Genomic DNA, 12,118 nt, shown 5'->3' with positions numbered 1-12,118 from the left:
CTGGGAAAGCATCTGTCATTTTATATTTTGGCTATAACAATGCAGGTATACAAGCTCACAATTAGAGATGTCCGATAATGGCTTTTTTGCCAATATCCAATATTCCGATATTGTCCAACTCTTGATTATCGATTTCGATATCAACCGATACCGATATATACCGTCATGGAATTAACACATTATTATGCCTAATTTTGTTGTGATGCCCCGCTGGATGCATTAAACAATGTAACAAGGTTTTCCAAAATAAATCAACTCAAGTTATGGAAAAAAAATGCCAACATGGCACTGTCATATTTATTATTGAAGTCACAAAGTGCATTATTTATTTTAACATGCCTCAAAACAGCAGCTTGGAATTTGGGACATGCTCTCCCTGAGAGAGCATGAGGAGGTTGAGGTGGGTGGGGTTGAGTTGGGGGGTGGGGGAAAGGCGGTAGCTGGGGGTGTATTTTGTAGCGTCCCTGAAGAGTTAGTGCTGCAAGGGGTTCTGGGTATTTCTTCTGTTGTGTTTATGTTGTGTTACGGTGCGGATGTTCTCCCGAAATGTGTTTGTCATTCTTGTTTGGTGTGGGTTCACAGTGTGGCGCATATTTGTAACAGTGTTAAAGTTGTTTATACGGTCACCCTCAGTGTGACCTGTATGGCTGTTAATCAAGTATGCCTTGCATTCACTCGTGTGTGTGAATATTGTGTGATTGGACCGGCACCCTTTAAGGCACGCTTCCAATATTGTTGTCTGGGTGGAAATCGGGGGAAATTCGGGAGAATGTTTGCCGCGGGAGATTTTCGGGAGGGGCACTGAAATTCGGGAGTCTACTGGGAAAATCGGGAGGGTTGGCAAGTATGACTGAGAGACGCAACTGCTCTGTACTTCTCCCTACGTCCGTGTACCACTCCGTACAGCGGTGTTTTAAAAAGTCATAAATTTTACTTTCTGAAACCGATACAGATCATTTCCGATATTACATTTTAAAGCATTTATCGGCCGATAATATCGTCAGTTCGATATTATCGGACATCTCTACTCACAATGGCACTTTTTGCCCCACTACAAACTTTTACACCTGCTATTTTTGAACATAAAAAAATGTAAGTGTTTGAAACTAGCCTGCAGTACATTCAAAATAGAACCCATGCTGAAGTGTTCTTTTTGCCCACTTCCAGTCATAGTACATTAAAAAAGAAGACTAAGTGTTCCTTTTGACCTCAATGACTATAACCTTTTTTAAGTGCAGGAGTGTTTTCTTTATGCGGTTTTCATTCACGTTACGGTAGGAGAAAACTGCAAAACCCGCACACCAACAGTATGTTACGTGTTATATGTCAAGAGTTTATTGTCTTCTTTTGCTTTCACAAATGTATCAAACTTTTTTACCTTAGTTTTTAGCTCATGCGACTCTCTCATTCAGCGCACTGGGCTTTGAGGAGTTGGAGACGTTTGCACATCCGAATCACAGGCTGCTGCGTGCGTTGGATTTAACTCCTGTTTGGCCCTGTGATGCTTCGTGTTGTATAGCGCTGTGCTGCGTGTGGGACTCCGTGGTTCATGGGAGGCAGAATTAAACCCACCACTGGTCAAAGAAGCAGTGATGACAAGAAAATTGCGCAGAGAAAAAGAAATGTGATCTGATTGCTCAGTTACAGCTCATTTTAATACCTTCCATCCATCCATTGTCTACCACTTGTCCCTTTCGGGGTTGGGGGGGGGGGGGGCAACGGGGGGGGGGGTGTCTGGAGCCTATCTCAGCTACACCCTGGACAAGTTGCCACCTCATCACAGGGCCAACACAGATGGACAGACAACATTCACACTCACATTCACACACTAGGGCCATACCTATTCTGTGTTATATGTGTTTTATGTTGCACAATTGCACCAAGAAAAATTCCTAGTTTGTGAACCCGTTCTACCTACTCAGTGGCCTAGTGGTTAGAGTGTCCGCCCTGAGATCGGTAGGTTGTGAGTACAAACCCCGGCCGAGTCATACCAAAGACTATAAAAATGGGACCCATTATCTCCCTGTTTGGCACTTAGCATCAAAGGTTGGAAGAGGGGGTTGAATCACCAAAAATGATTCCCCGGCGTGGCCCACTGCTCCCCTCACCTCCCCGGGGGTGAACAAGGGGATTGGTCAAATGCAGAGGACAAATGTCACCACACCTAGTGTGTGTGTGACAATCATTGGTACTTTAACTTCAACTTAACTCATACTTGCCAACCCTCTCGTTTTTAGCGGGAGAATCCCGGTATTCAGCGCCTCTCCCGACAACCTCCCGGCAGAGATTTTCTCCCGACAAACTCCCGGTATTCAGCCGGAGCTGGAGGCCACGCCCCCTCCAGCTCAATGCGGACCTGAGACTGAGTGGGGACAGCCTGTTCTCACGTCCGCTTTCCCACAATATAAACAGCTTGCCTGCCCAATGACGTCATAACATTATTTATTAGCCTTTATTTAACCAGGTAAAATCCCATTGAGATCAAAGATCTCTTTTCCAAGGGAGACCTGGCCAAGAGGGCAGCAGCAAGGTTACATTAAAAACAGTAAACAAATACATAAAACATCACATTTACGACATTAAAACTTGCTCACATAACACATGTGCATACAGACAAGGTAGACTGCAATCCTTTCACAGAAGCTTTAAACTCATTCAACGTAACAAGGGTTTGAAGTTTAATATTCGATTGTAGGTTATTCCAAGCCTTCGCTGCTGAAAACCTAAATGCTTTCTTGCCCAGTTCAGTTCTTACTTTGGGGACGACAAATTGCAGAACATTCGTTGAACGAAGATTGTGACTTCCTTGTTTCTTTGTTAAAAGATAAGACAGATAAGATGGAGTGATACCCAGAATGGTTTTGTAGATGAAAACATACCAATGATTGAGGCGTCGAGCACATAAAGATGTCCAGTTAACCATTGAGTATAATACGCAATTGTGAGTAAGGGGAGCGCAGTTGGTGATAAATCTCAGTGCCCCATGGTATACACTATCCAGCTTGTGGAGACAACCAGCAGTAGCATTCATGTACAACACATCTCCATAGTCAATAACAGGTAAGAAGGTTGTTTCCACCAATTTCTGTTTCACAGTAAAAGAAAAGCAATACTTGTTTCTATAATAAAATCCCAGTAAAAGTTTCAGTTTTTTTACAACATACTGAATGTGCTCCTTAAAACTCAAGTGGTCATCAATTAAAAATCCTAAATATTTAAAAGCACATACTAACATAATTTGTTGCCCATTTCTTGTTAAAATGTTCTCACACAGTGCTGATCTTACAGTTTTTGATGTGGTAAAGAACATACACTTTGTTTTCTCTGCATTTAAAACCAATTGAAGATAGCAAACTTGTTCTTGTACTCTGTCAAATGCATGTTGTAGATATTTAAAGGCCTCAGCAGGAGTGGGTGCTGTACAGTATATGACAGTATCATCAGCATAGAAATGGAAAGTTGAGTTCGGAATATTCTGTCCAAGATTATTTATGTAAATAGTGAATAATAATGGGCCCAACACAGAACCTTGAGGGACACCCTTTTTCACTTGCAGTACGTCCGAGGAGGAACCTTCTATCTGAACAGCCTGAGTTCTACTTGTGAGGTAATTTGCAAACCATCCAACTGCTTGCTGAGAAAAACCAATAGCTGAAAGACGTTTGATTAAAATGACATGATCAACAGTATCAAATGCCTTTGAAAAGTCAATAAAGAGGGACAGACAGCACTGCTTCTTGTCAAGAGCTTCAGTTACATCATTTATAAACTTCATAGCAGCAGTAACAGTACTGTGATTTCTGTGAAAACCTGACTGAAATGGTGACAGAATAAAGTTCACATCTAGGGCTTTTAGAGACTAGAGTGCACAACTGCGCACACAACAAGGAGACGGAGCAGAAGAACGAGGAAATTACAGACATGGCGACGCCGTCGACGAGCAAGATGAAGAAATATGCTTGCAAATTCCAAAACGAATGGAAACAAGAATTTCAGTTCATCCAGGACAGTTCGAAGGAGAAGGGGTATGTTGCCTGTAAATTTTGTAGAACAGACTTCTCCATTGAACACGGTGGCCGAAATGATAAACTCATCATGAACGGAGAAGTTAAACAGGACAATACTGCCATCTAATGGATAGCCACCGGAACACTGAAATTCAAGTATTTATTTTATTTATATGTAAATAAAATATATATATATATATATATATATATATATATATATATATATATATATATATATATATATATATATATATATATATATATATATATATATATATATATATATATATATATATATATATATATAATATATATATATATATATATATATATATATATATATATATATATATATATATATATATATATATATATATATATATATATATATATGAATGAAATACTCGAGTTGGTGAATTCTAGCTGTAAATAACCACGCCCCCAAACACGCCCCCCACCCCCTACCCCCCACCTCCCGATATTGGAGGTCTCAAGGTTGGCAAGTATGACGTAACTTCTCAAACAATGGCAATAAAAACTATTCTGATCACGGCCACCAGGGGAAAACTGCCAAACAGAGGGGCAACAAGAGCCATGGCCACCGTGAAATTCCCGCTCTAGACACAATGTTAGAAAACTGGAGGGGGGGCTGCAGCCTATTCCAGAAAGACCCAGAACCTGGGAATTGAACCCAAGACCTTCCCATCTTAACATTTAATCTATCTGGCGATCTGGCGCCAGTCACTCTGTGAGTTTATCAAAGTGCAGTTATCAATCAAGGTTTTTCCATGATTTTGGTTATCATTAATACAATTTATCATTACATCCTTAGGTATGTCTAGCTATGTAACTCTTTTTACATTCAGGTCATCTTTTCTTCTCCTTGGTTCAATTATGTGATGCGTCTGTTTTGTAAATGATAACTAAAGATTTTAACACAGTAAAATATGAAATCAAAAGAAGTCGCTGCTGTATTTCAGGATGGCCCTTCACACTCATTGGATATTCCATCCACATGTCTCCATGCTGCACCAATTTCATCTGTCTCTCTCTGGTTCCATTTACAGTGTCCCTCATGGGGCCTCCAGCGGGACACTTTCTCTCTGTGGGGTCATTCGCTCTCAGACTGGACGTGGTGACAGCGGTTGTTAATATGTTAATGTCAAACACTCTGGGCCACTGTGGGCAGAGTTTTTCTCCTCTACGTTTCTGCAATGTGCTGAAACCGTAACAACGTCTTCAAAAAGACCACGAAAAGCAATCGCTACGCCGCAGAGATTAGAGCGCTTTTATAATACAAACCGACAGCCAAGGAGCTGTACATTAAAGTGTACAGTAGGTCAAAATTCATCTTCCAAAGTGTCTCCTGTCCTGAATTGGGCATACACATTTTGCATTCACACAGTTTTTAGGACATCTAACTGGTCTCCTATACTTTGAAGTAGGCCTACTTGCAAATTGTTTGCACCTTTCCAAAGTCTCCTGGAGTAAGACAGATATAGCTGAAAGGGTTTTCCAAAGCTGTTTCCAATGGTCTGTGTTTACCTGACACTTGGATTGACAGCGAAGTGATTAGAAATATCCACCATTCAGTGCTGTGAGCTCCTGAGTGCCCGGAAAGTGCTTTTGTAGTCTGGCTGTAATGGTCCAAGTTTGAATTGAAGGTTGAGAGAAATAGCCTCACCGCGGTGGTGCACTCCGAGGAACTGACACACCACAATAATACACAGAAGTGTAGTCCTGATAGCAACACAGGCAGGCACAGAGCGGGCACATTAACATGTACATGCTCATTTAGTGCACGCTCACAATGTTGTCATGCACACAAAAGCTATGAGGGTGGATTGTTCTCAAAAAGAGGTACATTTTTCAAGACTTTATGATGACAATCATGTTTCTAATGCAACCATGAACCTACATTGACTTTTCACATTTCTTAATCACCAGGCAGAGGTCAAAACTGCTGCATAAGTAGTATCATCACAGTCTAATTTGTATGTATAATACCATAATGCAATGAGTTAACTGTCTGTGATGACAGATGTGAGACAGGCCTCAACGTAATAATAAACATTGCCCCGTAAAAGAATATTTTATAAAAGGAAAAAATAAAAATAGCCCTTGGATCACAAAAGGGATAATTAATGCCGGTAAAAAGAAAAACAATCTCTACAAACTTTTCATCAAAATAAAAACAAAAGAAGTCGAACAACGATACAAGAAGTACAAAAATAAATTAACTGATATTATAAGAACAAGCAAACGGTTATATTATCAAAAAAAACTATATGAAAACAAAAATAATATAAAAGGAACTTGGGATGTTTTGAATAGTCTAATAAAACAAGGATATTCCAAGTTGACATATCCTGATTACTTTATTGATGAAAACGGTGAAGATTATAATATGAGTAATGTAGTAAACAAGTTCAATAGTTTTTTTGTAAATGTTGGTCCTAAATTGGCTGTTGATATCCCAGACAATGGAGTTACAAAATCAACTATTGAACAGAATTCTTCATCATTCTTCCTCTCAGCTACAAATGAGCAGGAAGTGACAAACATTGTGCGGAAGTGTAAAAGTAAGTGCTCCACTGACTGCCATGATATCAACATGATATTGGTTCAAAAGGTTATCCTGAATATTGTAAAACCATTAACTTATATATGTAATTTATCATTCCAGACTGGCTGCTTTCCAAGTCAAATGAAAATCGCTAAAGTAACTCCGCTCTTCAAAAGTGACAGCAAGTGACACGCTTTCACCAATTACAGACCAATCTCTCTTTTGCCTCAGTTCTCAAAAATCTTAGAGAAACTATTTAACTCTCAACTTGAATCTTTTCTTGAGAAGCATCATATAATCAATGACGGTCAGTATGGCTTTAGGTCCAAAAGAACAACTTCAATGGCAATAACTGAAGCTATTGAGGAAATTACTAATGCACTGGAGCATAAAAGATATGCAGTTGGTATTTTTATTGACCTAAAGAAAGCATTTGATACCATTAATCATTCAATTCTACTAGATAAAATGGGAAGATATGGAATTAGGGGGCTGGCTGGTGACTGGTTAAAAAGTTATTTAACAGGTAGGGTACAGTTTGTTAAAATGGGTAAATTTTTATCTGATACTCTTGGCATTGCTTGTGGTGTCCCCCAAGGGTCCGTGTTGGGGCCAAAACTGTTAAATGTATATATTAGTGATATGTTTAATACATCCAAAATACTGAAATTTATACTTTTTGCAGACGACACAAATTTATTCTACAGTAGTGATGACTATAATGAGCTCATAAATACAGTAAACACAGAACTAAACATAGTAAAAAAATGGATGGACACAAATAAATGATCTTTGAATATAAATAAAACTAAGATAGTAATGTTTGGAAATCGCAACATAACGTCTGAACAGAAAATAAGTATTGATGGTACCCAAATTGAAATCGTAAATGAGAATACATTTTTGGGAGTAATAATTGATAGTAAACTATCATGGAAACTTCATGTCAGACACATTAAAACAAAAATCTCCAAAAGCCTCTCAATTATAAACAAAGCGAAACTATACCTCAATGAAAATGCACTCCGTACTTTATACTGCACCTTGGTACTGCCATACCTTACATACTGTGTTGATGTATGGGGGAATACTTACCAAAACACAATTCATCCTCTGATCATATTACAGAAAAGAGCAGTACGGATCATTCACAACGTTGGTTATTTAGAACATACTCATAATCTGTTTATGCAATCAAAGTTGTTCAAATTTGATGACCTTGTTAAATATAATACATTAATAATCTTATATAAAGCTTTTAACAAATTATTGCCACCTAATCTACAACGTTTTTTTATAAGACGAGTGCAAGCTCATAACTTGAGAGGCTTTGGATATTTTTTATTGCCGAGAGCTCAAACCACTCGTAAACGTTTTTGTGTGTCTGAATGCGGAGTAAAACTATGGAACAAATTGGACTTACAACACAAGCAATGCCAAACTATTAATCGATTTAAACTATTATACAAACATGGGGTCTGGTTCAAATATAGAGATGAGGGTCTTTCATTTGACCTGCTGCTATACTGTGTCTCAAAGTGTTAACATGTGCTCAATGTTTCCTTACCATTATTGCTATGTTGTCTATTACCATTATTGCTATGATGTCTATTACCATTGTTGGTATATTCATTATTCCTACATTGTTGATACAAATGATTGTTACAGTGTAATAATTATTGTTACCTGTGGTAATGCCACTATGATACGACATCTGTATTATAATTCTTGAACAAAGTGAGAGTGAAACTCATGTGAATAATCACTGAATGGAGAACTGGGGGTGGGATTAAATAAGTTATCTTCTTCCCACTCCCTTTCAGGCAAAACTGGACAATAATGCACTATATTAATTTATATTATTATGTTTTGTCAACTTGTACATCTTTGTCATTGCCTGAAATAAATAAATAAATGAAAAATTAAAAATGAATGAAACGTTTTCAAATCCAGACTTAAAACACTTATGACAAATGATAGCATTTTCTGCATTCTCTGATTTGAATTCAATCAATCAATCAATCAATCAATCAAAGTTTATTTATGTAGCCCTTGATCACGAGTGTCTCAAAGGGCTGTACAAGCCACAACGACATCCTCGGCTCAGTACCCAGATCAGGGCGGAAAAAAAACCTCAACCCAATGGGAACAACGAGAAACCTTGGAGGGGACCGCAGATGTCTTGCCTTACCTTGCCTTCTTCAAACCTCAACCCAAATCCTTTATATGTGAGGTAGAATTGTTTATCACATATCCACTATACTACCTAAAAAACATAAGAATAAATAAAAATTACAACAAATATTTCCTGAATTTTTTTTAGCATAATTTGATGAGGTTTTCAAATATATTTTTATCGTTTAAAATATATTCCAGAATATGTACAGTTGCTTTGGTTCCTTGTTTTCTGATTATGGCCCCATTCATTTGTGTACAGGCGAGTTGACATGTGAACTATATAAGTAGTTTAGCAAAATAGCACGTGTTGCCTTCTCATAAAATTAAGTGTGGTAAATCTAAGTCTTTATTTTTGATTTTTTTAAATGCACAGCACAATCACCACAAATTGTATCCGTACAGTCAAGTTGAAAATGTTTATTTATTTATTCATTATTTTTTTATTTTATTGAACAACAAACATTAAACATTAACAAACAATTAATCCTCTGATTATATTACAGAAAAGAGCAGTGCGGATCATTCACAGCGTTGTTGTTTTTTAGAACATACTCATAATCTGTTTATGCAATCAAAGTTGCTCAAATTTGATGACTTTGTTAAATATAATACATTAATAATCTTTAACAAAGCATTTAACAAATTATTGCCACCTAATCTACAACGTTTTTTTATAAGACGAGTGCAGGCTCATAACTTGAGAGGCTTTAGATATTTCTTATAGCCGAGAGCTCAAACCACTCGTAAACGTTTTTGTGTGTCTGTATGCGGAGTAAAACTATGGAACAAACTGGACTTACAACCCAAGCAATGCCAAACTATTAATCAATTTAAACTATTATACAAACATGGGGTCTGGTTCAAATATAGAGATGAGGGTCTTTAATTTGACCTGCTGTTGTACTCTGTCTCAAAGTGTTAACATGTGCTCAATGTGTCCTTACCATTATTGCTATGTTGTCTATTACCATTATTGCTATGTTGTCTATTACCATTGTTGCTATCTTGTCTATTACCATTGTTGCTATCTTGTCTATTACCATTATTGCTATGTTGTCTATTACCATTGTTGCTATGTTGTCTATTACCATTATTGCTATGTTGCCTATTACCATTATTGCTATGTTGTCTATTACCATTATTGGTATGTTGTCTATTACCATTGTTGGTATTTTGTCTATTACCATTATTGCTATGTTGTCTATCACCATTATTGCTATGTTGTCTATTACCATTATTGGTATGTTGTCTATTACCATTGTTGGTATTTTGTCTATTACCATTGTTGGTATTGTGTCTATTACCATTGTTGGTATATTCATTATTCCTACATTGTTGATACAAATTGTTGATACAGTGTAATAATTATTGTTATCTGTGTTAATGCCACTATGATACAACATTTGTATTATAATCCTTAAACAAAGTAACAGTGATACTCAATGTATTAACTGAATAGAGAACTGGGGGTGGCATTAAATAAGTTATCTTCTTCCCACTCCCTTTCAGGCAAAACTAAACAATCATGCTTACATACTGTACATTACATTTTGCATCATATTAATTTATATTATTATGTATTGTCTACCTTGTACTTTCTTTTTTTGTTTAATGTCATTGCCTGAAATAAATGAATAAATGAACATACATTTATAATTCACTCAACAGTCAAGGCACTTTCAACAACAAGGAAAGAAAACAAAGGCAAATACAGATAGAGAACTAAATAATAAATAATTAAAAAAGACAAAAAGGGCAACTTAAATCACTTTAAATGTTTTTACCAAAGCTATCAATTTAAGGGCTTTTGTACTCTTAATCATTCTCCCAGATTTGATTGACAATTGTAAACCATTAAGCCAATGTTAAAGTTGAAAATGTTCAACAGGAAAATAATCAGCCAATTATTCCAAAATGATTGTGTGTCTGTCTCCTATGTAATTGTGTTCTGGAATAATGTTGTGAATGACATCTGCTGGGTCAAAACGTGGTCCCTTCCTAACAGGTATTTACTTACCAACAAAGTCAAAGAGATATCTTTTAAAATCATTCATCGTTATTACCCTGTAAAGACTGTGATGGTTAGATACAAGAAGGACATTGATGTTACCTGCACATTATGCATGTTGCACCTTATGTAACATGCATGTTGCACCTTATGTAACAGGCATCCAGAGACTGTTTACCACCTGTTTTGGACTTGTGAAAGCACTCCATCACTATGGCAGGGCATGTGTCGCTTCATCCTGGACAATATTCATGACAAATTTGTGCTTTGTTTTAAAGATGTGCTATTTGGATTTATCCATCCATCCATTTTCTACCGCTTGTTGTCCCTTTTGGGGTTGCGGGGGGTGCTGGAACCTATCTCAGCTGCATTCGGGCGGAAGGCGAGTACACCCTGGACAAGTCGCACTGTATGAAAAAAATGTTGAAAAGGAATTTTACCTTTACAAGCTCATTATACAAAGTTTTATATTTATAAATGTGAGTTTATCAATACCCAACCTGTTTTTTGTGCCTTTAAAAAAGAATTAGAACTCTACGTTAAAACGGCCTCTACCTCTAACAACCAAAAAGCTGTGAAAACGATGATGCTGTGTTCCAAATTTAAGTTATTTACTGAAATTGAGTGAGCCTATGGCTTTGCACTTTGTTATATATATATATATATATATATATATATATATATATATATATATATATATATATATATATATATATATATATATATATATATATATATATATATATATATATATATATATATATATATCAATCAATCATCAATCAATAAATGTTTATTTATATAGCCCTAAATCACAAAAGTCTCAAAGGGCTGCACAAGCCACAACGACATCTTCTGCACAGAGCCCACACAAGGGACGTCGATGTGAATTGACATATATATATATATATATATATATATATATATATATATATATATATATATATATATATATATATATATATATATATATATATATATATATATATATATATATATATATATATATATATATATATATATATAAAATCGATTCGAATTCGAATCGTAATTTTCACGTTGTGCGATTCAAAATCGATTCTCATTTTTTAAAAATCGTTGGTTTTTTTTTAATTAATCAATCCAACAAAACAATACACAGCAATACCATAACAATGCAATCCAATTCCAAAACCAAACCCGACCCAGCAACACTCAGAACTGCAATAAACAGAGTAATTGAGAGGAGACACAAACACGACACAGAACAAACCAAAAGTAGTGAAACAAAAATTAATATTATCAACAACAGTATCAATATTAGTTACAATTTCAACATATCAGTGATTAAAAATCCCTCCTTGACATTATCATTAGACA

At 36.2% G+C, this 12,118-nt stretch overlaps 1 long non-coding RNA gene across 1 annotated transcript in view; it reads right to left on the bottom strand.

The window, feature by feature from the left end:
- The window catches only part of LOC133665394 (uncharacterized), a 707,793-nt gene extending 700,706 nt beyond the window's left edge, over nucleotides 1-7,087 (bottom strand). Inside the window, exon 1 of the long non-coding RNA XR_009828738.1 lies at nucleotides 6,994-7,087. This is a non-coding gene — a long non-coding RNA (uncharacterized LOC133665394). The remainder of the gene's footprint in view (nucleotides 1-6,993) is intronic.
- Nucleotides 7,088-12,118: the final 5,031 nt, after the last annotated feature.

Source organism: Entelurus aequoreus, linkage group LG14, assembly GCF_033978785.1.
Source record: "Entelurus aequoreus isolate RoL-2023_Sb linkage group LG14, RoL_Eaeq_v1.1, whole genome shotgun sequence".
Classification (NCBI taxonomy): domain Eukaryota; kingdom Metazoa; phylum Chordata; class Actinopteri; order Syngnathiformes; family Syngnathidae; genus Entelurus; species Entelurus aequoreus.
The sequence above is the reverse complement of the archived record's forward strand: the minus strand, read 5'-3'. Positions and strand labels throughout refer to the sequence as shown.